This window comes from Hyperolius riggenbachi, chromosome 3 (assembly GCF_040937935.1).
Source record: "Hyperolius riggenbachi isolate aHypRig1 chromosome 3, aHypRig1.pri, whole genome shotgun sequence".
NCBI classification, from domain to species: domain Eukaryota; kingdom Metazoa; phylum Chordata; class Amphibia; order Anura; family Hyperoliidae; genus Hyperolius; species Hyperolius riggenbachi.
In genome coordinates, this window is record NC_090648.1 from 381,847,842 (window position 1) to 381,872,264 (window position 24,423).

Sequence of the window (24,423 nt, forward strand, 5' to 3'; positions counted from 1 at the left end):
CAAGCTACAGAGGAGGAGGAGGAGGAAGTCTCATTGGGACCCCCTCCCGAGTTAAGTATTTTTGTTGTTACAGGGTCTCTTTAAAGAGTAAAGTCCACAATTACACTTACCAGTAATGTGATTTCCATGCAGTCCCACATGATGGGGGCTGGAGATTACTCCTCCTTCCTGAAATGGGACAGGAAATGCAGTGAGGCTTTAAAAGCACACCACACCATGCAGTCCTCAGTGTACTTTCCCATTACCTTATCAATATGCATGTGTACATACTTAATCTCTACTACTCACCATTCCGGGGTGGGTATTAGTAGGGCCATCATGTGGGATTACATAGTTACATAGTTATTTGGGTTGAAAAAAGAGTTCAACCAGAAAACAAAGTACAACACCAGCCCGCTCCCTCATACATCCCTGTTGATCCAGAGGAAGGCAAAAAACCCTTACAAGGCATGGTCCAATTAACCCCAAAATGGAAAAAAGTCCTTCCCGACTCCAGATGGGAATCGGATCAAATCCCTGGATCAACACTACTTGGGCAATACCGAGTAATTATAGCCATGGATGTCTTTCAATGCAAGGAAAGCATCTAAGCCCCCTTTAAATGCAGGTATAGAGTTTGCCATAACCACTTCCTGTGGCAATGCATTCCACATCTTAATCACTCTTACTGTAAAGAACCCTTTCCTAAATAAATGGCTAAAACGTTCTTCCTCCATGCGCAGATCATGTCCTAGTCTAGTCCTTTGAGAAGGCCTAGGGACAAAAAGCTCATCCGCCAAGCTTTTATATTCGCCTCTGATGTATTTATACATGTTAATTAGATCTCCTCTAAGGCGTCTTTTCTCTAGACTAAATAAACCCAGTTTATCTAACCTTTCTTGGTAAGTGAGACCTTCCATCCCTCGTATCAATTTTTTTTGCTCGTCTCTGCATCTGCTCTAAAACTGCAATATCTTTCCTGTAATGTGGTGCCCAGAACTGAATTCCATATTCCAGATGTGGCCTTACTAGAGAGTTAAACAGGGCCAATATTATGCCAGCATCTCCAGTTTTTTTTTAATTTCTCTTTTAATGCATCCCAAAATTTTATTAGCTTTAGCTGCAGCGGCTTGGCATTGAATACGGTTATTTAACTTGTTGTCGAGGAGTACTCCTAAGTCCTTCTCCAAGTTTGATGTCCCCATCTGTATCCCGTTTATTTTGAGTTCCCACCCTCATCATTGAGTTCATTGAGTTCCCACCCTCATTCTTTAGGAGTCCAATACAGTCAACCTTTCTTTTTTTAGAGTTGATGTACTTGTAAAACATTTTTGGGTTAGATTTTATATCTCTAGCGATTTGATTTTCACCTTAAAGGGACTCCGAGCTCATCTAAAAAATAAAAGTTGTACTCACCCGGGGCTTTTTCCAGCCCATTGCTGGTCGGGAGGTCCCACGACGGCGTCCTGGCTCCTCTCCTACTCCCCGCTCCGGAATGGCTGACACTCGGCCGAGTGTCGGGCTGCTCCTTCCGTGTATGACGCAGCTGACGTCACACGCCGGCCGCCTCGCGTCATCACGGCGGCCGGCGTGAAAGTACTGCGCATGCGCGATTAAAGCGCGCGTGCGCGGTACTGCCATGCCGGCCGAGTGTCGCCCGGGCTGCGGCCGGTCAGCCATTCCGGAGCGGGGAGTAGGAGAGGAGCCAGGACGCCGTCGTGGGACCTCCCGACCAGCACTGGGCTGGAAAAAGCCCCGGGTGAGTACAACTTTTATTTTTTAGATGAGCTCGGAGTCCCTTTAAATCTTTCCCAGTCTAATTTTTTTTTTACAACTTTTATTGCACTCCTTATAATTGCTTAATGCAGCCTCGGTCCCCTCCTGTTTTAGGACCTTATAGGCATTCTTTTTCCACTTCATTTTATTTCCGACCTTTCCATTAATCCATAGAGGCCTTTTTTTATTCCTAGACGTTTTGTTGCCATATGGGATATATATATATATACTACAATATTGTTTGAGAATAAGTTTAAAAGCTTACAATTTCCCTTCAGTGTCCTTCCCTTGTAGTACATTATCCCAGTTCACCAAACCTAGTGCCTGCCTGAGTTGATTGAATGTTTCTTTTCTAAAATTCATAGTCTTAGTGGTGCCCATCAGTCACCAGATCAAACGTTATCATATGTGATCACTATTTCCCAAATGTTCTTGAACCTGCACATTTGATGTATTATCTGGTCTATTTGAAATTATCAAATCCAGTAACGCATTACCCCTTGTTGGTTCCTTTACCATTTGAGTCAGGTAACTGTCCTGTAGTGTTGCCAGAAATCTGCTGCTTTTACCACTTTTTATGATTGTCTGTCATGATCAAAATGTCTAGGCCTACAAGATGATCTTCGAATTCCTTCAGAGCGTACCAAATGGCTAGAAGCTCGTTACGGTTTGAGAAAAAGGAACTTTCCAGGGGAGGCCAAAGTCCCTGAACTAGATGGGACCTTAAGTGAGCTCCCCAGCCTCGTCCGCTTGCATCTACAGTGATGACTACCTGATGCCTCCTTATCCAAGGAACCCCTTTTCCCAGCTTTTCTTTCTTTAACCACCACTGAAGGGTGTCTACTTCTTGTCCCAACACCCAAAACGGATTGTCCAGGAAGTCTTGAATACCATCCCACTGTAACAACAGACTTAGCTGCAAAATCCTGTAATGTGCCTGGGCCCAATTGACTGCAGGAATGCAAGAGGACAGCTTTCCCAGTAGGGACATTGCTTCCCTGATGGATACTTTTCTTGCTGACAGAAAATGCTCAATCTTTACAGAGACTCTTGTTTGTCCTGGGGAAGGAATGAAGTCTGAACCCTCGAGTCCAGCACCATTTCCAGGAACACTTTTTCCTGACCTGGAATCAAGTCCGATTGCTTCTCGTTTATCAGCCAACCGAGGTCTTTTAAGGTATTCTGAACCAATACAATGTTGTTCTGAAGAGAGATTACATCCCGAGCCGTCAACAACAGATCGTCCAGATAAGGCACAATAATTATCTCCTGCAGCCTCAGATACAATACTACCTCCATCATCACCTTGGTGAAAATTCTGGGTGAAGCAGACAGTCCGAATGGCAATGCTATGAATTGCAGATGGACTAGAGTGGACTGAACCCACACTGCAGCCCTCAGATACCTGCAGTAGTACCGACAAATCGGAATATGGTATTACGCATGTTAGGTATATCAAAAGCGAGAAAACACTTCTTTTGAAGAAGTAGTATTGTTGATACTAAAGTCTCCATCTTGAACTTGCGATATTTTGTGTATTGGTTCAGGTACCTCAATTTTATGATTGGCCAAAACTCTCCTTTGGGCTTTGGGACCAGAAACATTGTGGAGTAATAGCCCTTTCTCTGCTCAAGAATAGGCACCTCTTCCACCACTCCCTTCCAAAACAAATTTTTACAGCCAATTCCATGGCACTCTTTAATTGACAAAAATGCATACAAATCCACAGCGCTTGGTACTCAGATCAGATCGGCATCTGCAGTAACCCCACAGTGCTCAAAAACATGTTTCCATAGTGACCATCACCAGAAATAAATCGAGAAAGGTCACTTCTCCATTCAAGAAACATATACAAATTTATTAGAAGCTGAATCTACATCACATATACAATGACTTACTTCCAGGGTCCTTTTGACAGGGACCCTTAGTATTTAAAAGCATATAGTGTAACCCAGTTTACTTTTAAAATCCAAAAACGATCTCATATAAGTTGCCCAATTTCCAGTTCCTGCCCATCAGTTTTGATGTTTTTTTTGTCATGACAAATTCTGTCGGAGGATGCTTGACAAATTACAGCTTCAGACCACGAGCTGCAATGTTCAGAATGAAGCTGTTTGATGTTACCTTTTCCCAAAAGGGAAAGAATTTTGGCAACCGACCGCCGACCTGGAAACCGTCATTGCTGGGATTGCTGTGAGGATTTCGCTTCAGAAGTAGTTTGGTAAGGGTTAAAGATAAATTCTTTTGATTTATTTGTCTTCTGAGCCTGCCACTTTTTGTTAGGCTCCTGCTTGCCCCTTGTGTTTTTCCTAAAGCCACAAAAATGTTTCTTTGGAAAAGTTTTCTTCTTTTTTGACAGAAAAACTTTTTTATTCTCAGCTGCTCTGGTTAAAGCTTCCATAGCTAAGGAGAAGATTACCTTCTACAGGTAGGGTGTATAGCTTGCTCTTTGCTGTTGAATCATCCTCACAATCCTTCAACCAAAGAAACCTTCTTACACAATTAAAGAGTCTGATTTGGCTGCAATCCTGACCGCCTTACATGAAGTGTTGCCCAAAAACCTATCGGCAAGTGTAAGAACTGACTGTAACAGACCCAAGCATCTCAGCAGGGTGTGTGTGACAGTCGGGTTCACCAGCAGAACCACGCAATCTGCGCAATCATACAAAAATGCGCACAAAATATGATCTGGAGTACCCCATTACATTCTTTAGCCTGCTTTTAGAAAATTTGTGTTCTTCCATCTCACAACACCTGCACTGGGGGGATGTGAGTGTTTGTTTGTACTTACTGAGAAAAGCCATTTACATAGCTCACAAATCTACTACAAAGGTATTGATAAACAGATATATGGATAAGAAAACATTCTGCATGTCCAAAGCCAGCCACACATTAGAGGAAATGATGTGGTGTTTATTCCTCCCTAGCAAAGGGGTCCATAAACCCTGTTGGCAGAGTCACTGGTTCCTACTTCAAAGGTGATACTAGCTATGCATGGACAAACAGGCCAGGTCATAAAGTCATTAGGACCCATTCACATTCCTGCACGTAGCCTAAAGAGGTAGAAAGAATGACTTCTAATTCACCTTGATATGAAGGATTAGGGCATTCAGACATTTTACTAAATTAATCAGTGTTCTGTCAATGCTAGCCCTTTTTAAAATTAGCAGACAATTATTAAAAATGATTTGTGTGTGGTGGGACCATTCAGCATGTCCCTACCACTTTCTGAAAGCAAACAACAGTGTGCTGCACAGTGGAATACGACAGGACACACGTGTTTGGTACCTGTGTGACACAGAGAACGCCAGCAGCGTACCTATGTCACTCTCTGCAAGTTATAGTCGGCGGTTGCCGCGTTATGACCATTCCAGTTATTGCATATTCTTTCTGCTTGTCATGACAAAGGGCGGGAGAAGGCATACAACACCCATCTCCTTTTACAACTCCGCCCTCTGGCAGAGGAAGAGTTAAAACAACACTGCTGGACACAGGAGGGAGTCTTTTGTCCAGCCATCCATCCATACCATCAAAAGGATTGGCATTACATTTTATCAAAGGACTTCTATCTAGTCCACAGAACTTTCCATAACTGGACTTCATATCTTCTGTTGGACTTATTATCGCAAAGGACACGGTAACTTGACAAATTGCTCAGACTATCAATAGCTATCGTCCCATTTAATCCTTATTAATTTCTGTATCGATTTGCTTCTATTGCTATATTTTTGCTTTGCATTATTTCTTTAAACGATTAAAAAATCGTTTGTCTAAGTGCTGTTCTGAAAAATCTCCGTAAACGGATTCATATCTCCGTAGAGATGTTACCATAACTGTTTTGATATTAATTATTGTTAGTTTTGCTATCTCTAGAAAGGTTGTCAAATTAACCCTTTTTCCTGCAGGATTTAGCTAGAGTTATGCTTCATACACACTTGAGATAAAAGTCTTTGCAAAAGGCAAGATCACAGACCAATTTTACCCCCTTCCATGTAGTATGAGAGCCATACTCTACACAGTCTATTCTAAGGAGCTGCACTCCCCATCAAATAAAATCTTTGCAAGATGCTGCACACAAAGATGCCCGTACACACTCAAAAGATCTGTTCCTGCAAAAGATCCATTCCTGCAAAATGCATTCATAGTCTATGATATCTGCAGATCCTCATACACACTTGGTTTAACAGACAATCATCTGCAGATCATCTGCAGATCAGATCCACCAGGATGGATTTTCAGATCTGCAGATGATTGCCAGATATGCAGGTGAAGTCTGTTAAACAAGGTGTGTATGATGATCTGCAGATCTCATAGACTATGAATGCATTTTGCAGGAATGGATCTTTTGCAGGAACAGATCTTTTGCAGATACTGATCTTTGGAGTGTGTACGGGCATCTTTGTGTGCAGCATCTTGCAAAGATTTCTATCTGATGGGGAGTGCAGCTCCATAGAATAGACTGTGTAGAGTATGGCTCTCATACTACATGGAATGGGGTAAAATTGGTCTGTGATCTTGCCTTTTCCAAAGACTTTTATCTCAAGTGTGTATGAAGCATTAGACTTAGCGCATTCGCGCGCTTTATTGCGGATTGGTGGCAGCGACCTGGCCTCTATATGAGAGCCCAGATTGTATCGATTGTATATACATTCGAAATTGGACTGTGTGTGGACTCACCAACCAATCCAAAAGGTTACATTGCCTGCAGTTCTGACTACCTTCAGGGTCCCCTCAGGGTCTGAGGCTTTATGGTAAACTGCAGCAAAGGGAACAGGAATTGGTGGGTGACTGCGCATACGTCACATTGGTGGCAGTGGTGGGATGGAGCCCACATTACTGTTAGCTTTTACAGTTGTTTGGAGATCATTTTCGGAACAATAGAACATTGTTATTTAAGTAACTGTTCTACAGAGCTTAAGCTCTGAGCACATAGACAGTGCAGTTTGATATAGCATTGAACCAGATTGTTACAGTTTTTTATTTGGCTATGTCCGAGCAAGTAAATTACCAATATATGTACTTGCCTGACCTACAAAACTATTGTCAGGTGCAGGGCATCGATATTTGGGGAAAAACCCAAGCTGCACTGAGGACCATCCTCATGGAGGCAGATGGCCAGGTGCTGCAATCCTGACTGCCTCACATGAAGTGTTAGGCTACGTCCACACTAGGTCCGGAAACGTATCCGTGGCTGCGTTTTTCAAACCTGATGAAAAACGGAGTCCCGGATACTAATGTTTAAAATAGCAGCCAACCTCACCCAAGTAAAAAACGGATCCGTCTGCGTTTGCGGGGATCCGTTTTCAAAACCTGAACGGAAGGTCCGGACCTGCTGCATTTTCACGCAACGGATCAGGACCACAAATACACGCAGGGGGTAGTGAAAGCAATGAGAAAACGCATCTCCAGCTCCACAGGCAAAAAACGGATGTGAAAACGGATAGCCTGAGCTTTATGATTGGCCCAAAAAATCCTCCCACTCCTTCCTAATGATAGAGACGTTTTCTGTCAGGGAAAAACCTGAACGGAAACTGATACAAAACTGATGCACTTTCATCAGTTTGCAGTACGGTGGGTACTTCCCCTGATCCGGACTGCAGTGTCCGTCCTGCAACCGGGTCTAGTGTGGACCCAGCCTTACACAAAAACTTATCGGCAAGTGTAAGAACTGTAACAGACCCAAGCATCTCAGCAGGGGGTGTACCTTACTTAACCTCCCTGGCAGTGCATTTCTGTCTGGAATTAGGAGTCAAAAGCGGTACATTTTTTTTCAAGAATTTTAGGCCTCCAATTCTTAAGTCATAACTCACCAAAATATGACAGAATAAAAGCCTGGTAGACCGTCTGCATATAAATAAAAGACTAGAACACAAATTTGTTGAATTAAATATATTTATGAATAAACTTTAAAAAATTGTAAAACTGTACAAATAAGGCAGGCAGAGAGTAGTTAAAATCCAGGCAGGTGTCAGTGCAGGTGGCAGGCTGAGAGTAATCAAAATCCCGGCAGACGTTGGTGCAGGTGGCAGACTGAGAGTATTCAAAATCCAGGCAGACATTGGTAAAAATAAGGTGCCACGGAAGAGAGATCAAATTACAACTTGTGATTAAAGATAAAATAACAAATGAGGAGGACTTAGACAGGCTAAACTCTCTCTCTCTCTCTCTCTCTCTCTCTCTCTCTCTCTCTCTCTCTCTCTCTCTCTATATATATATATATATATATATATACAGGGGCGTAACTAGAAATCACTGGGCCCCCCTGCGACTATTTGGATGCCCCCCCCCCCCCCCCATAGGTGCCAAATAATCGTAATGGGGCAGCGTTTCACTGTAAATTAATTGTAAAGTGGGCAGCATTTTACCAGACAATCGTAATGTGGGCCAGAAAATCGTAATGTGGGCAGAGTTCACCAGAAAATCGTAATGTGGGCCTTTAGAAAATCATAATGTGGGCAGAGTTCACCAGAAAATCGTAATGTGGGCACCACTCACCAGAAAATTGTAACGTGGACAGCATTCACCAGACAATCGTAATGTGGGCAGCGTTCACCAGAAAATCATAATGTGGGCAGAGTTCACCAGAAAATCATAATGTGGGCAGAGTTCACCAGAAAATCGTAACGTGAGCAGCAGTCACCAGAGAATTGTAACGTGGACAGCATTCACCAGACAATCGTAATGTGGGCAGCGTTCACCAGAATATCGTAATGTGGGACAGAAAATCGTAATGTGGGCAGAGTTCACCAGAAAATCGCAATGTGGGCAGCAGTCACCAGAAAATCGCCATGTGGGCAGCAGTCACCAGAAAATCGCAATGTGGGCATCAGTCACCAGAAAATCCTAATGTGGGCAGCAGTCACCAGAATATCGTAATGTGGGCAGCAGTCACCAGAAAATCCTAATGTGGGCAGCAGTCAGTCACCAGAATATCATAATGTGGGCAGCACACACCAGAAAATCCTAATGTGGGCAGCAGTCACCAGAAAATCCTTGTGTGGGCAGCAGTCACCAGAAAATCGCAATGTGGGCAGCAGTCACCAGAAAATCGCAATGTGGGCAGCAGTCACCAGAAAATCCTAATGTGGGCAGCATACACCAGAAAATCGTAATGTGGGCAGCAGACACCAGAAAATCGCAATGTGGGCAGCAGACACCTGAAAATCGTAATGTGGGCAGCAGACACCAGAAAATCGTAATGTGGGCAGCAGACACCTGAAAATCGTAATGTGGGCAGCAGACACCTGAAAATCGTAATGTGGGCAGCAGACACCTGAAAATCGTAATGTGGGCAGCAGACACCTAAAAATCGTAATGTCGGCAGCAGGCACCTGAAAATCGTAATGTGGGCAGCAGACACCTGAAAATCGCAATGTGGGCAGCAGACACCTGAAAATCGTAATGTGGGCAGCAGACACCTGAAAATCGTAATGTGGGCAGCAGACACCTGAAAATCGCAATGTGGGCAGCAGTGACCAGAAAATCGCAATGTGGGCAGCAGTGACCAGAAAATCGTAATGTGGGCAGCAGACACCTGAAAATCGTAATGTGGGCAGCAGGCACCTGAAAATCGTAATGTGGGCAGCAGTCACCAGAAAATCGTAATGTGGGCAGCAGACACCTGAAAATCGTAATGTGGGCAGCAGGCACCTGAAAATCGCAATGTGGGCAGCAGACACCTGAAAATCGTAATGTGGGCAGCAGTGACCAGAAAATCGCAATGTGGGCAGCAGTGACCAGAAAATCGTAATATGGGCAGCAGACACCTGAAAATCGCAATGTAGGCAGCAGACACCTGAAAATCGTAATGTGGGCAGCAGTGACCAGAAAATCGCAATGTGGGCAGCAGTGACCAGAAAATCGTAATGTGGGCAGCAGACACCTGAAAATCGCAATGTGGGCAGCAGTGACCAGAAAATCGTAATGTGGGCAGCAGACACCTGAAAATCGTAATGTGGGCAGCAGACACCTGAAAATAGCAATGTGGGCAGCAGTGACCAGAAAATCGCAATGTGGGCAGCAGTGACCAGAAAATCGTAATGTGGGCAGCAGACACCTGAAAATCGTAATGTGGGCAGCAGACACCTGAAAATAGCAATGTGGGCAGCAGTGACCAGAAAATCGCAATGTGGGCAGCAGTGACCAGAAAATCGTAATGTGGGCAGCAGACACCTGAAAATCGTAATGTGGGCAGCAGACACCTGAAAATCCCCCTGCAGAATTTCAATGTGTGTGGGCAGCGGGCAGCAGCGGGATACATACCTTCTTCCTTGCGTTCCATCGCCGCCTTCTCGCTCTAGCGGCTGACGTCACTTCCGCTTCCGGAAGTGACGTCAGCCGCTAGAGCGAGAAGGCGGCGATGGAACGCAAGGAAGAAGGTATGTATCCCGCCGCCGCTGCCCGCTGCCCACACACATTCACTAGCTGGAGGGGAGCACAGAGGGGAGAGCCCCGAGGTGAGGGAGAGGGGGGAACTTCCCCTCTCCCCGCCGACTGTGGGCAAGGCTTTCCCCTCATGCTGCCACCCCTCCAGCCCCCAAAAAACGGCCCGAGCGGGCCCCAGGGGGGGGCCGGGCCCCCCGCGGGCGCAGGCGCTGCAGGGCCTATTGCTACGCCCCTGTATATATATATATATATACACACACACACTGTATATTAGCTACAATAAAGGGATTAATTATTTCTCAGCAAAGCAAAAAATGGTTCCCACTAGAACGCTAATGAAAACTAGCATTTTTGCCTGGTTAGAGTAGGACTCACCAGATGGGGGACACTTTGGCGCAGTTGGTGAGCTTAAACGCGCTTAAGCGTAACCAAGAGCCCCTGTCACTGCTTTCCTGTTGTGTGCTGCAGCCGCCCCTCTGTATTTATGTATTTCTGTGGATCTACAGTGCTGCGTGCATGCTTTGCACAGTATTGCATATAATTTGGTTTGTGCTGCTCATCCATTGGCTTATATTCTTTTTCCCTGTGAGCGTGCATAACCACACCCACCTCTAGCACAGTTAAGCATATAAATGAGCGGATTTCAGAGTTAAATCAGTAGCTAGAAGAAGGTGAGGGGTTTTTAATTTTCTTTTTCGCATTTAGTTGACCCTTGGGGTTTTGGTATGGTTCCCACTAGAACGCTAATAAAAACTATAATTTTTGCCTGGTTAGAGTAGGACTCACCAGATTGGGGACACTTTTGGTGAGCTAAAATGCGTTTAAGCGTAACCAAGAGCCCCTGTCACTGCTTCCCTGTTGTGTGCTGCAGCCCCTCTGTATTTATATATTTTTTATGGAGATTGGAGTTCTCCAGTGCTGCCTGCATGCTTTGCATAGTATTGCATATAATTTGGTTTGTGCTGCTCATCCCTTGGCACACTACTGCTCGGCCATCCTGATTGGCCGCCGGGATCCCAGATGAAGAATGTAGGTAAAGGGGATCCCGGTGGCCGTGGGGGAGATGCCTGGGTCCTGCTGGAAGTGCCGATAGTACGCAGGACCCAGGAAAGCAGAGTAGACCCTAACCTCCGATTTTCGAACCTCCCGCGAAAGTTCGCGCGAACCGCAGTAGACTTTAATGGGGAGGCGAACTTGGAAAACTAGAAAAATTTATGCTGGCCACAAAAGTGATGGAAAAGATGTTTCAAGGGGTCTAACACCTGGAGGAAGGCATGGCGGAGTGGGATAGATGCCAAAAGTGCTGGGGAAAAATCTGGATTTGACGCAAAGCACCGTTTTAAGGGCCAAGATCAAATTGAATGCTAAATTGCAGGCCTAAAGTGCTTTAAAACATCTTGCATGTGTATACATCAATCAGGGAGTGTAATTAGAGTACTGCTTCACACTGACACACTAAACTCACTGTGTAACGCACCGCAATCAGCTGTTTGTGTAGTGACGTCCGTGCTGGACTGGTGCGCACCATGGCGAGAGTGCAGGCTGTGGCGGTTTTCAAGCCCATATGGTCGCCGGGCTGAGGTAGCTGAATGACAGAACAGTGACTGTCCAGCTGATCAAATTTGGTCTGTCCACAATGAAGCAACGACCTTATTATCTTGGGTGTGCCAACCCCCGAGACACTCATATAGCCAGCTGTCATTGCTTCATTGTAATACGCAAGCCCCTTCACCGCGGCAAGGCAATGATCACGAAGGGGAATTGGCACATGCACACATGGCCTGGCCGAGGCATAGGCTGGAGAGGCTCCAGCCTCAGGGCGCAGTGTAGGAGGGGGCGCACAATTCATTCAGCTGTCATTCCTAATTGTGTATGAAGCAGAGAGAAATAAGAAAAGGGGATACATAGCAGTGACTGCAGGCCAGATAACTAGATATTAACCACTTGAGGACCCACCCTTTACCCCCCCCTTAAGGACCAGCGCTGTTTATTGGGATCTGTGCTGGGTGGGCTCTGCAGCCCCCAGCACAGATCAGGGTGCACGCAGAGCGATCAGATCGCCCCCCTTTTTTCCCCCCTATGGGGATGATGTGCAGGGGGGGTCTGATCGCGTCTGCGTGCAGGCATGTTGCGGGGGGGGGCACCTCAAAGCCCCCCTCCGCGGCGACATTCTCCCCCTCCCTCTCCTACCTCCCTTCCCCGGAGATCCGGGCTGCACAGGACGCTATCCGTCCTGTGCAGCCAGTGACAGGACGTCCCCTGTCACATGGCGGCGATCCCCGGCCGCTGATTGGCCGGGGATCGCCGATCTGCCTTACAGCGCTGCTGCGCAGCAGCGCCGTACAATGTAAACAAAGCGGATTATTTCCGCTTGTGTTTACATTTAGCCTGCGAGCCGCCATCGGCGGCCCGCAGGCTATTCACGGAGCCCCCCGCCGTGAGTTGACAGGAAGCAGTCGCTCGCGCGAGCGGCTGCTTCCTGATTAATCAGCCTGCAGCTGGCGACGCAGTACTGCGTCGCTGGTCCTGCAGCTGCCACTTTGCCGACGCACGGTATAAGCGTGCGGTCGGCAAGTGGTTAAGGTGTTGGGGAGGTTGTGGACCCTGTGGCCCTCTTAGTCTAATAGCAATCAGTGTGTGATGGCTGGGGTGGCAGGGATGGAGGGGCGCACTTTGGTGTCTCAGCCTTGGGTGCTGGAGGACCTTGTCCCAGCTCTGCATGTACATGCCTTTTTGTTTTGTTGTTGCAGCCGCAGTGCAGCCAGAAAAATTAGGCAGGCATGTACATGCACCAGAAAAATTATTATAGCGGCCGCTGCTAGCAGCGGCCTTAAAAATTCAGGAATCCGCCTGGAGTCCCTGACCCTGTTGGTGGTGGCGGAGAAGCCAGTCAAGCGGTCTGCAGGCAGAAATGCTGTGTGGGGAGCGACTTAGTCTTGGGGCAGGCAGTCACACGGCTTGCAGGCAGAGATGCTGTGTGTGGGGACTGACTTAAAGGGACACTTAAGTCAAACAAAAAAAATGAGTTTTACTCACCTAGGGCTTCCAATAGCCCCCTGCAGCTGTCCGGTGCCCTCGCTGTCTCCCTCCGATCCTCCTGGCCCCACCAGCAGCCACTTCCTGTTTCGATAACAAGAGCTGACAGGCTGGGGACGCGAGTGATTCTTCGCGTTCCCAGACACATTAGCACCCTCTATGCTGCTATATGGTATATGATATATGCTATAGCAGCATAGATGGCGCTATTGTGGCCAGGAACGCGAAGAATCACTCGCGTCCCCAGCCTGTCAGCTCCTGTCACCGAAACAGGAAGTTGCAGAGGGAGATGGCGAGGGCACCGGACAGCTGCAGCGGGCTATTGGAAGCTCCAGGTGAGTAAAACTCTTTTTTGTTTGACTTACGTGTCCCTTTAAGGTAGCCATACACTGGTCGATTTGCCATTAGATCGACCAACTGACAGATCCCTATCTGATCGAATCTGATCAGAGAGGGATCGTATGGCTGCCTTTAATGCAAACAGATTGTGAATCGATTTCAGCCGGAAACTGATCACAATCTGTTGAGCTGCTCCTGCCGCCTGTCCCTCCTCCCCCCCCCCTCCCCCGTATACATTACCCGAACCTGGCTCCGGGTCCTCTTCTCCACGCTGCACGCATCCCAGCATCCTGCACCGCATCCCAGCGTACACTGTGTCACTTTGTGACCAGGAAGTTCAAATAGAGCGCCCAGGAAGTTCAAATAGAACGCCCTCTATCTGAACTTCCTGGTCACTGGAGTGACACAGGGAGTTCATGTACGCTGGGATGGAAGCAGGAACAGAGCGGTGCAGCGCGGAGAAGATGCCCGGGAGCCAGCACAGGTAATGTATAACTGTATCGGATCGGCCGCCACTAGCGACGCTCTCCCTACCCGCGGGCGATCGACGGTAATTTCCCACACGATGCGATCGACGGACCGATCCGATTTCGGGAGGAAATCGGATTGGCGGGTGCGTTTAGCGCGAACGATTGGCAGCAGATTAAATCCCAGTGATCGAATCTGCTGTCGAAACGGCGGCAAATCGGGCCAGTGTAAGGCCAGCTTTAGTCTTGGGGCAGGCCTGACCGTGCTTTGCAGACCATGTGGTCAGATGGTCCCTTGACCCAACGTTGTGTGCCAGAGATGACACCACTTGCCTTTCAACATCACGGTACAGTTTTGGTATCGCCTTTTTTGAGAAATAATTGCATATCTTCCACTGTGGTGTGTGGATTTGCTTTTGTGTGCCGCTTTCCCTCAGGTGGTCATTCCATTGCAGTTTGTGCTTTGTAATCTTGTGCCTTCGTAAGGTATTTGTCCCTACGCAGGTCTTGGTCTTTCCATGGCTCAATTTTCGGTGGCAGAGAGTACAGATGGCATTGCTCTCACCTGAGGCAGACACACAAAAAAATTTTCCACACTGCTGAGCCCTGGGGTGATGGCACTTTAGTGGTAGCGGCCGACTGAGTGTTAAGTGGGGTGACAGAATCACAGCAGGAGGAGGAAGATATGTCACGCTTCCGTGCGGGAGCTGAGAAAGATGAGGTGTTCTGTGTTAAATAGTCAACTACGTCCTGACAATATTGGGGATTAATGGCACGTGCCTTCTTCTGAACACTGTACTTTGGTCGCGGGCAGCACGAAATCACGACAGTGCGACCTCGAACAGACCTGCCTCTGCCTTTTGTTTTGTCCATATTGGATGGGGGATGAAGTGAAATGTATGCACTGACTTGACTAATACAATGTGCAGTCAGTCACACAGGTGCAGTTAACAGGTATGCACGGAGTAGTATATCACACTGCGTGCGCTCACGTAGGTAGGTGGGTGCATCGAGGTGAACAACAGGTAGTAGGTATATGCAGAGATGGGGATTACACGTGCACCGGTCACACACAGAGAGGCACAGTGACACTGACTGACAGGGCTGTATATAATGCACATAGGCCACACACACACAAAAAAAAATAGATCACAAGAATAAGATTATCTCTCAAAAGAGCTGTTGTCTGTTGAGGGGTGCTTTTTTTTAGCAATAACAATCAGCCAGGAGCAAGCTAACAAGCCTACAAGAGCCTAACTAAGCTTTCCCTATGAGAGTCTGCAGCAGCTATCCCTTCACTAATTACTGCAGGCACACAAGTGAGTCCACTGCCTGACGCTGCCTGCCTTTTATAAGGGGGGGGGGGGGGGGGAGGTAGGGCTCCAGGAGGGAGTGTAGCCTAATTGGCTACAATGTGCCTGCTGACTGTGATGTAGAGGGTCAAAGTTGACCCTCATGATGCACTATGGGGGCACACCGAACTTCAGGAAAAGTTCCCGGTTCGCTGCGATCACGAACCACGGAAGTTCGCCGGCGAACCATTCGGGCCATCTCTAAAGCAGAGTATGCGGTGGTACCGCTCTGAGCTCAGAAATTTCAGCCCAAGCTCAGCTCAGGATTACCGCCATGGAGGTTAAGATTGGATTCCAAACCCGCCATTCAAATGTTAAAACACCTAGCAGTGCAAGTTGCAGCCACATTTGGAGCAAATGAAGCAGCATTTGATTCCCATGCAGGTCTCAAAAGTGCCTCCATCTGACCGGGGCGGCGCCTAACTTCCGTGCAGGGCAGACGCATGGCTGAGTAGCTCCGATAGACCTAGCCGCAATTAGCTCTCCCGGGCCCCCTTCCTCTCCCTCCTCCACCGTGGTTCCTACCTCCCAGCCTCCAGGAACATACCGGCATGGGCCCGAAGAAAAATCAGGCGGTCACAGACCCAGGAATCCCGGAATTATTCTCCAACAAGCAGAAGGGGCCTCCTCCCCAAGATGGTGCCCGGACCTCCGGCGACAGCAACTCACACGCCGGTAAGCAAGCTGACCCAGACCGAGCCACTAAAGCCGACCTGCAGTCCCTATATTTAAATCTAGAGAGACTTATTAACACCTCTAAGACCGATACTGTCAGAGAGATCAGAGACGAGATATCGGCCCTCGGTGAGCGGGTCCACGAGGTCGAGGAGGGTCTGGAGGGGGTCAGGGCCTACTGCCAACAGACGGATACGGACATCCAGGAGATACGTTCCGACATAACCACTCTGTTTGAAGCCCGAGAGGACCAGGAAAATAGGGACAGAAGAAGTAACCTAAGAATTCGGGGCGTCCCGGAATCCGTCCTAGAGGTCCAGGATTTTCTGCTGGCGCTATTCCGCCATCTTACCCCAGACCTCCCTGACTCTGAGCTCAGAATGGATCGAGCCCATAGGGCCCTGAAACCTCTGCCTAAAGAAGGGAGCCCTCCTCGGGACATTGTCACCAGACTCCACTATTTTAGTACCAAAGAGGCTATAATTGTGGCTGCCCGCAATCTCCCACATGTTGACTTTCAGGATTGTAAGATCTCGATTTTCCCAGATCTATCCCCTATCACGCTCAACAAACGATGGGAGATGAAGCCCCTCACCACCATACTGATTAAGAATGGGATAAAGTATCGATGGGGCTTCCCCTTTAAGCTTATCATACCCCACAACGGCAGACAAATCTCTATAACTGATCCGGATCGCATCCCTGAAGTTTTGCAGAGACTAGGCCTCGCGCATGACAAAAGACCGAGCGCTGTAAGCACAGCGAGGAGACTTTCTCCCCCGAAGTCTTCCTGGGCTAAAGTACAAGGGAGGTCCCCAAAGGCCCTGGATCAACTGGATGTTCCCTCGGACAGTCCAGCAAGCCCTGCTTCTCAGGGCTCCGAGACATGATCTTCTTCCTCTTTATACGCATTGGAACTACGATACTATTACACTAATCTGGATGCTCCGCGCCGCCATTTTGAGCACTTACAAGGCGGCCTGGGTTCGGAGCCTCTGCACCTCTGCCTTAGCACCTTTGCTGGTGCTATAGCCCCGAACTGATCTGCAGCTTTGGACTGCAGTCCCGTAATGTTTACTCGGGCCACTTGGCCAAGTGGCCCTCTATCTAGCCTCACGTTTCGTTTACAGTTGCTTTTACTCTTCATAACTGTTATGTCCATAATCACTCAATCTAATGTCTGTTTCATTATTGGAGGTTCTATTATGTGCCAGCCTGCTGTTGTCTCACTGAGATATGATTTATATGCTCTTATTTTCATATTTATGTTTATTTTCCTTTTCTTTTGTTGTCGGATCGCCGTAGTTTTTAAATATGCAGGACCGACTATTTACATTTATGGGGGACTTGAGGGAGTTGTTTGTGTTTGGTTTTCTTTTGCGAGCTTTGGTGGGGGATCATGGCCGCGCCGCAAATAAGGGATAATAGGTCTTCGTCTAATACAACCTTAGGCCCCTCTCGCTCTCTCACTCAGGAAGAAACTATTCCGCTAACAGCCATCACTCATAACGTGAAGGGCCTCAACGCCCCACAGAAGAGGCGACTTGCATGTCAGTACTACAAAAGCGCTAAAGCAGATATTGTCTTTTTACAAGAGACACATTATGTTTATAATAAAGAACCTAAATACTGGCATAAACACTACCCTCAAGCTTATTTTGCCTCTGCCCCTCAGAAGCGATGCGGTGTGGCCGTGATTCTCCACGGGAGACTCAACTTTGTTGTACATAAGTGTTTGCGGGACCCCAATGGCCGATATCTTATATTGGTAGGGGAATAAAATGGCTTGATGCTTACATTGGTCTCAGTCTACGCCCCTTCCGAGGGTCTACGTCCCTTTCTCTCCTCTCTAACAGCTAAAATACTAGCTAATAGGTCTGGCAAACTTATAATGGCGGGCGACTTCAACGCCTCATTAGATAGTGGGAATGGTCGCTCCAGGGCTCCCCCTAAATGTTTCCTCAAATTACTAAGCGAAACCGGCACTTGGGACGTCTGGAGGGCACTTCACCCTGGGGAGAGAGGGCACACCTTTTACTCTAATCCGCATAACACATACTCACGTATTGACTTTATATTTATGGACGCAACCCTTCTTGCTGAAGTGTCCAAGGCAGAAAATTCTGAGATCTCCTGGTCAGATCATGCTTCTGTAGCAGTACAGTTTTCTTCCTCAACACCCAGACCCAAAAGCACATGGCGTATTAATGAGTCCCTACTAGTGGACCAGGAAACTAAACTAAAAGTTGCCTCCGAAATCAAATCATTTTTTGCGCTCAATCATGAGGGAGACACTTCCCAGGGTATACGCTGGGCTGCCCACAAAGCCACCATCAGAGGTGAGCTTATTAAAATCTCCTCAACCAAACGTAAAATAGCTATGGCCAGGGCCTTGGAGCTGAAGGGAGAGATCAGGCGCATGGAACTTTTGCACGCTAAGAATTCACCGTATGTATCGCTTACACAGCTTAACACACTGCGAATAGAGCTTAAATCTCTTCTTTTTCAGAAGGCTGATAGAGCTATGCGCCTGACCTCTCAGAAGTTTTATGAAAAGGGTGACAAACCCGATACAATGCTGGCTAGGAAGTTGAGCAGTAGACTGACCCTGAATAGACTCCATCCTATTAGAACCAACTCTGGAACTCTGACCCATGACCCATCATCCATAGTTCAGGAATTTCAAAAATACTACGCTAGTCTCTACGATGGTACCACTACAGACAAAACTAACACCCCGATAGCGAACATACAGGAGTATCTTGACAGTGTCCCAGTCCCCAGGATAGCTTCTAACATGAGTGCCCTGTTAAACGCTCCCATTACAATTAAAGAGGTCATCTCGGTCATTAAAAAGCTCAAATCTTCGAAGGCCCCGGGCCCGGACGGCTATACAGCCGCATACTACAAAGCATATGTAAAAATATTAGCCCCCGAACTGACCTCCTTTTTTAATAAAATACTTAAGGGTGAGGAGGATTTTCCCCCTGAAATGTTGAGAGCATCTATAGTAGTAATCCCAAAGCCGGGTAGATATCCGGCTGAGGTAATCAATTACAGGCCAATCTCTCTTATTAATGTAGACGTTAAAATCCTTTCGAAGATTCTGGCCATCAGACTAAACCCCTTGCTTCCAAGTGTCGTTCACCCGGATCAGACGGGCTTTGTTCTGGGGAGGCAGACAACAGATAACACCCGTAGAATTGTGGGTTTGGTGGACAGGATGAAGCTCTGTCGGACGCCTTCTCTGCTCCTCTCGTTGGATGCGGAGAAGGCGTTCGACAGGGTGGACTGGAGATACCTGAGGTTGGTCCTTCAGAGATTCGGGATAGGGGGTGAGTTTTTGAACGGTGTCAGAAGTCTCTACACTAACCCCACAGCATACGTTTGCAACATGGGTATTACCTCATCCCTATTTCCAATTAAGAATGGGACGAGGCAGGGGTGCCCTCTCTCCCCTCTGCTGTTTGCACTGTGCATTGAGCCACTGGCAATCAGGGTCAGGAGCTCTCCGGACGTCATGGGGGTCTCGGTGGGCAGGCTTGATTTCAAAACCGCCTTATTTGCAGATGATACCATATTTACTCTATCCAACCCTTTGACTTCAGTCCCGGGCCTGTTTGCCGAGATAGAACGGTTTTGCACATACTCGGGCTTTAAAATAAATAGCACTAAATCAGAGGCAATCCCATTTGGGCTCTCACCCAGTGAACAATCCTCTCTATCATACTCATTTGGCTTTAAGTTTAGACCCAATGGCCTGAAATATCTTGGGGTCCTGATCCCACAGGACCTAGGCAATCTTTATAAACTTAACTATGCTCCCATGTTCAGGAAACTACACCGGTTGCTTGATGAGTGGCAGCACTACCGCATCTCCCTACAAGGACGCATCTATGCAGTCAAGATGACTTTACTCCCTAAACTCCTCTATTTATTTAGAGCTCTCCCCATCAGGATCAATAGGAGAGATGCGGATGTGCTGCAATCTAGAATAACCAATTTTATATGGGAGGGCCGTAGACCCCGCATTAAAAACTTACACCTGGCTCGCCATAGACTCCAGGGGGGCCTTGGTGCTCCCAACATATTACATTATTATCTGGCGGCTAGACTATCTCAGCTCTCCCAGTGGTCCTCTCCCAGAGGCTCAGTGAGATGGGTTGATCTAGAGCAAGAAATTGTTTCTCCTTTTCCGATTAAGTCCCTCCTATGGACTCCTAGACCATGTCTGGGCACAAACTTCACCTTCATCCCAATTATGGAATCTCTATTAATCAAAAAAAGGATGAATAAGATCTTGGCCCCAGGAGGTACCCCATCTACCTTAGAATCGTTATTTTACAATGACAATTTCCCCCCTGGAGTCTGCGGCTTAGCTTGGGGGGCTTGGAAGGCCAGGGGGATTCACACAGTCAGGGACCTGCTGTCTGATGGCGTCTTACTCACCTGGCCTCAGATCAAAGAAAAGTTTGCCCTGCCTGAATCGGAAGCATTTAGATTTTTACAGATTAGTCACTTTATTCGCTCTCGGTTCACATATGGTCTGAACACACCACGCTCATCAATCGAGACTATGCTCTCCTCAACACCACTACCACAGGGCCTTATCTCGGCAATATACTACGAAATTTGGTATGCCAAGCACACTTCCCCATCATTGGCTATGATAAAATGGCAAGAGAGACTGGGTACTTCGGTTGAGGGGGATCACTGGGAACTAATATTTAACGAAATGGCCAGCTCTTCTAAGCATACTATCACTAAAGAAAGGAACTACAAAATATTATATGACTGGTATCGCACCCCGCTCCAACTGGCTAAATGGGGCCTGATACCCTCCCCCCTCTGCTATAGAGGATGCCAGATAAACGCGGATCAGCTGCACTGCTGGTGGAACTGCCCACAAGTTGCATGTCTTTGGGGCCTCTGTTTTCAAATCGCCTCAGAAGTGCTGGATGTGGATATCCAACCCAATCCATGGACTGCCCTCTTCCACAAACCCCTACCTCAGCTTAGTAAGGCCCAAAACAAGCTCCTAGGCCAAATATGCAATGCCACTAAAGCCCTCTTAGCTAAGTCCTGGAAGTCACTTCCTCCCCCGAGATCTGCCCTAATCAGTAGAGTCCAATCAACATATATCATGGAAAAACTTACCTCTACCATAAGAGAAACTACCCCAATTTTTGACAAAATATGGGACCCATGGAATATCTGGTTTTCCTCCCAATCCTGAACTACCCAGCTCTTTCAACATTTCCCACCCCCCCCAATTAAGAATAGTCCTCCTAAGCAGCATAACCTTGACAGAAATAAAAAAACCTGCTGGCATAGCTTGAACCTCAGGATGTGACATACAGTTTTTCCCCCCCTCCCCCTCTCTCCTATCTATGTCTGTCTATGTCAGCCCCTTCCTTCCCCTCCCTCCCTCCCCATCCCTTCTTATAATAACACGTTGGTTTCCGTTATGCATTATAAGGTTGGATTTTATGTAACTCTTACACTGTTGCATTTTTAATCTGTATGACAGTACAACTTCTGTAACAACCCAGATATCACTTGTAACTTGTATTTGTTGCATTTTGCAATATTCTCTGACCCACCTGTTAAAATTTCAATAAAAATATAATTGAAAAAAAAAGTGCCTCCATCTTTTTATCTGACATCTTTTAAAACGCTAGTATCTTCAAAAGGTATGGGAGAGTGCTTCAACAGCTTAGAGACAGCTAGAACCAAGGCATTTTAGACAATTTTTCTGCCTTAGCCTTATCAACCTGGAACCTTCTTTTGTTAGATCTATGACAAAAAAAGTTTTTTTAATCATGTTCCTTCCATTCCTGAGAAATGAGGTCCATCATAGAGTCATGTATAGGAATGGAAGGTCTTACCGGCTCAAGCAATTCCTCATACAATTCATCCTCCACAGTTGAGGACATGACCGACATATCTAAGGCACCCAGTTTAAATTTTAACAGTTTATCTGTATGCTCAGGTAACAATTTAAATTTGCCTTTACTCTTTCTAGAGATATCCTCCTCCTGGGCAGACGTTCCCACCCCGGCCTCTTCCCCTTCAGAAGAAGTCTCTAAATCAGGTTCAGCTGTTCCTGAACTTCCTGAAAAACTGCTGGAGCAGATTGCTCTGAAATTGCATCAAAACACTTTGAGGAGCTAAATGATCTTTTAAATTATTAAAAGTTTCCTTAGTTTCCTCCTGAAACATTAACAATTTCTTTAAGAAGGACTCCCCTTCCCCATCAATGCCACTGTTAGTACAATTATGACAAAGAGTCTTTAAATAGTAAGGGGACAAAATCTTTTTTGCAAACGTCACAAGTCCTATTTTTAGGCTCTGGTGCTGGTGTAACTTTTTTGCAATCCTGCAATAAACAATACAAGACCCAGACTCAGTATGCAAAAAGTAATACAGCATGACAAAGGCAAACAACAACATATCCAGTCAAAGTATGCAACCTTTATTTTACCCAATTCACTGCGCTCATGGGTACAGTTGAGGAACACTCCGATTAAACAAGAGGTGGTGCGCTATCTAATACTTCAATAAAGCCTAAGACATATACACATAAGACTGCACAACATCCCTGATACAAGTCCTGCTTGTATACAAGATGCGATATCCTGAGGTAAATAGCAACACTTATCAAATGTCTTTTTATCCAGCCTTTTAGTGGAGTAATAGCTTGCTAGTAGCCTTGATATATAATCACTGCCGTGTGACTGGGCACTCACCCTTGAAGAGAACCAGAGACGACGCACTCTAATGTATTTTACCATATATATCAATGGGAACATGACAGTAAACACCTACCCTGCTATCTGTTTCATTCCTCTCTGCTAAATCTACCTGTTATCAGCCTTGATAAGAATCCCCGACTGAGCATTCATTATTAATAATAGGTTGCATGCAAGCTGTTACAGGAAACTAACATCCTCCTCCAGTGGTAGACAGGTCATGTGTATGCTCGGTGTGTATTCGACTCCACAAGTGGGGCTTGCACTCTTTTGCAGGTAGGCACTTGCCTGTTTTAAAGTAGCGCTGTTCATTTCCTTGCTATGTACTAATTTATTTCGTTTTTGGTCAGCTGCTCCCACTTAACAGCCATGCTTTTGGTGTACATGCAGAGCTTCTGTTTGGGTTCAAGGTGCGTTTGTAGTTTCTGGGGGGGCTCAGCGCACCTCTGATTGGAGGCCATTCAGAGGCGGCCTGGTGTTGCGCTGATCCACCTTTTGCGCAATTTTCAATTTTATTTGATTAGCCGCACCCAGGCTATGCATATACATAGGTTAGGATTTAGTTAGTGTTAGGCCCCTACCATGGAGGATTGACTTCTTCGCAGTGGGAGGGACGAGTACTTAATAGGTTGCATGCAAGCTGTTACAGGAAACTAACATCCTCCTCCAGTGGTAGACAGGTCATGTGTATGCTCGGTGTGTATTCGACTCCACAAGTGGGGCTTGCACTCTTTTGCAGGTAGGCACTTGCCTGTTTTTAAGTAGCGCTGTTCACTTCCTTGCTGTGTACTAATTTATTTTGTTTTTGGTCAGCTGCTCCCACTTAACAGCCATGCTTTTGGTGTATATGCAGAGCTTCTGTTTGGGTTCAAGGTGCGTTTGTAGTTTCTGGGGGGGCTTAGCGCACCTCTGATTGGAGGCCATTCAGAGGCGGCCTGGTGTTGCGCTGATCCACCTTTTGCGCAATTTTCAATTTTATTTGATTAGCCGCACCCAGGCTATGCATATACATAGGTTAGGATTTAGTTAGTGTTAGGCCCCTACCATGGAGGATTGACTTCTTCGCAGTGGGAGGGACGAGTACTTAATAGGTTGCATGCAAGCTGTTACAGGAAACTAACATCCTCCTCCAGTGGTAGACAGGTCATGTGTATGCTCGGTGTGTATTCGACTCCACAAGTGGGGCTTGCACTCTTTTGCAGGTAGGCACTTGCCTGTTTTTAAGTAGCGCTGTTCACTTCCTTGCTATGTACTAATTTATTTTGTTTTTGGTCAGCTGCTCCCACTTAACAGCCATGCTTTTGGTGTATATGCAGAGCTTCTGTTTGGGTTCAAGGTGCGTTTGTAGTTTCTGGGGGGGCTTAGCGCACCTCTGATTGGAGGCCATTCGGAGGCGGCCTGGTGTTGTGCTGATCCACCTTTTGCGCGATATATGACATAAGCAAGGAACGCTAGCTAGGAACTGGAACGATACAAGAAACAGGACTCAGAAGGATTCGCTACTTCCACGCAGAAGTGAGCGCAATCCACACAAGGCAACAGGAACAGGACAAGGAGGGATTCGCTACACAAGGTAACAGGAGCAGAACTGAGCTAACTAGCACGGGTAATCACGATACGCGCAACCTACCAAAACGTGCTGGAAGCTAACTGACTGAACAC

General features: G+C 46.9%; 1 protein-coding gene across 2 annotated transcripts in view; it reads right to left on the minus strand.

The window, feature by feature from the left end:
- TEX52 (testis expressed 52) overlaps positions 1 to 24,423 on the minus strand; it is a 79,604-nt gene that overhangs the window by 18,627 nt on the left and 36,554 nt on the right. The window contains exon 2 of one of the 2 annotated variants that reach the window (XM_068272908.1): positions 111 to 168. The exons of the other annotated variant lie outside the window; for it this stretch is intronic. The gene's annotated coding sequence lies outside the window, so the exon portion shown is untranslated. The remainder of the gene's footprint in view (positions 1 to 110; positions 169 to 24,423) is intronic. 2 annotated transcript variants of the gene reach the window in all.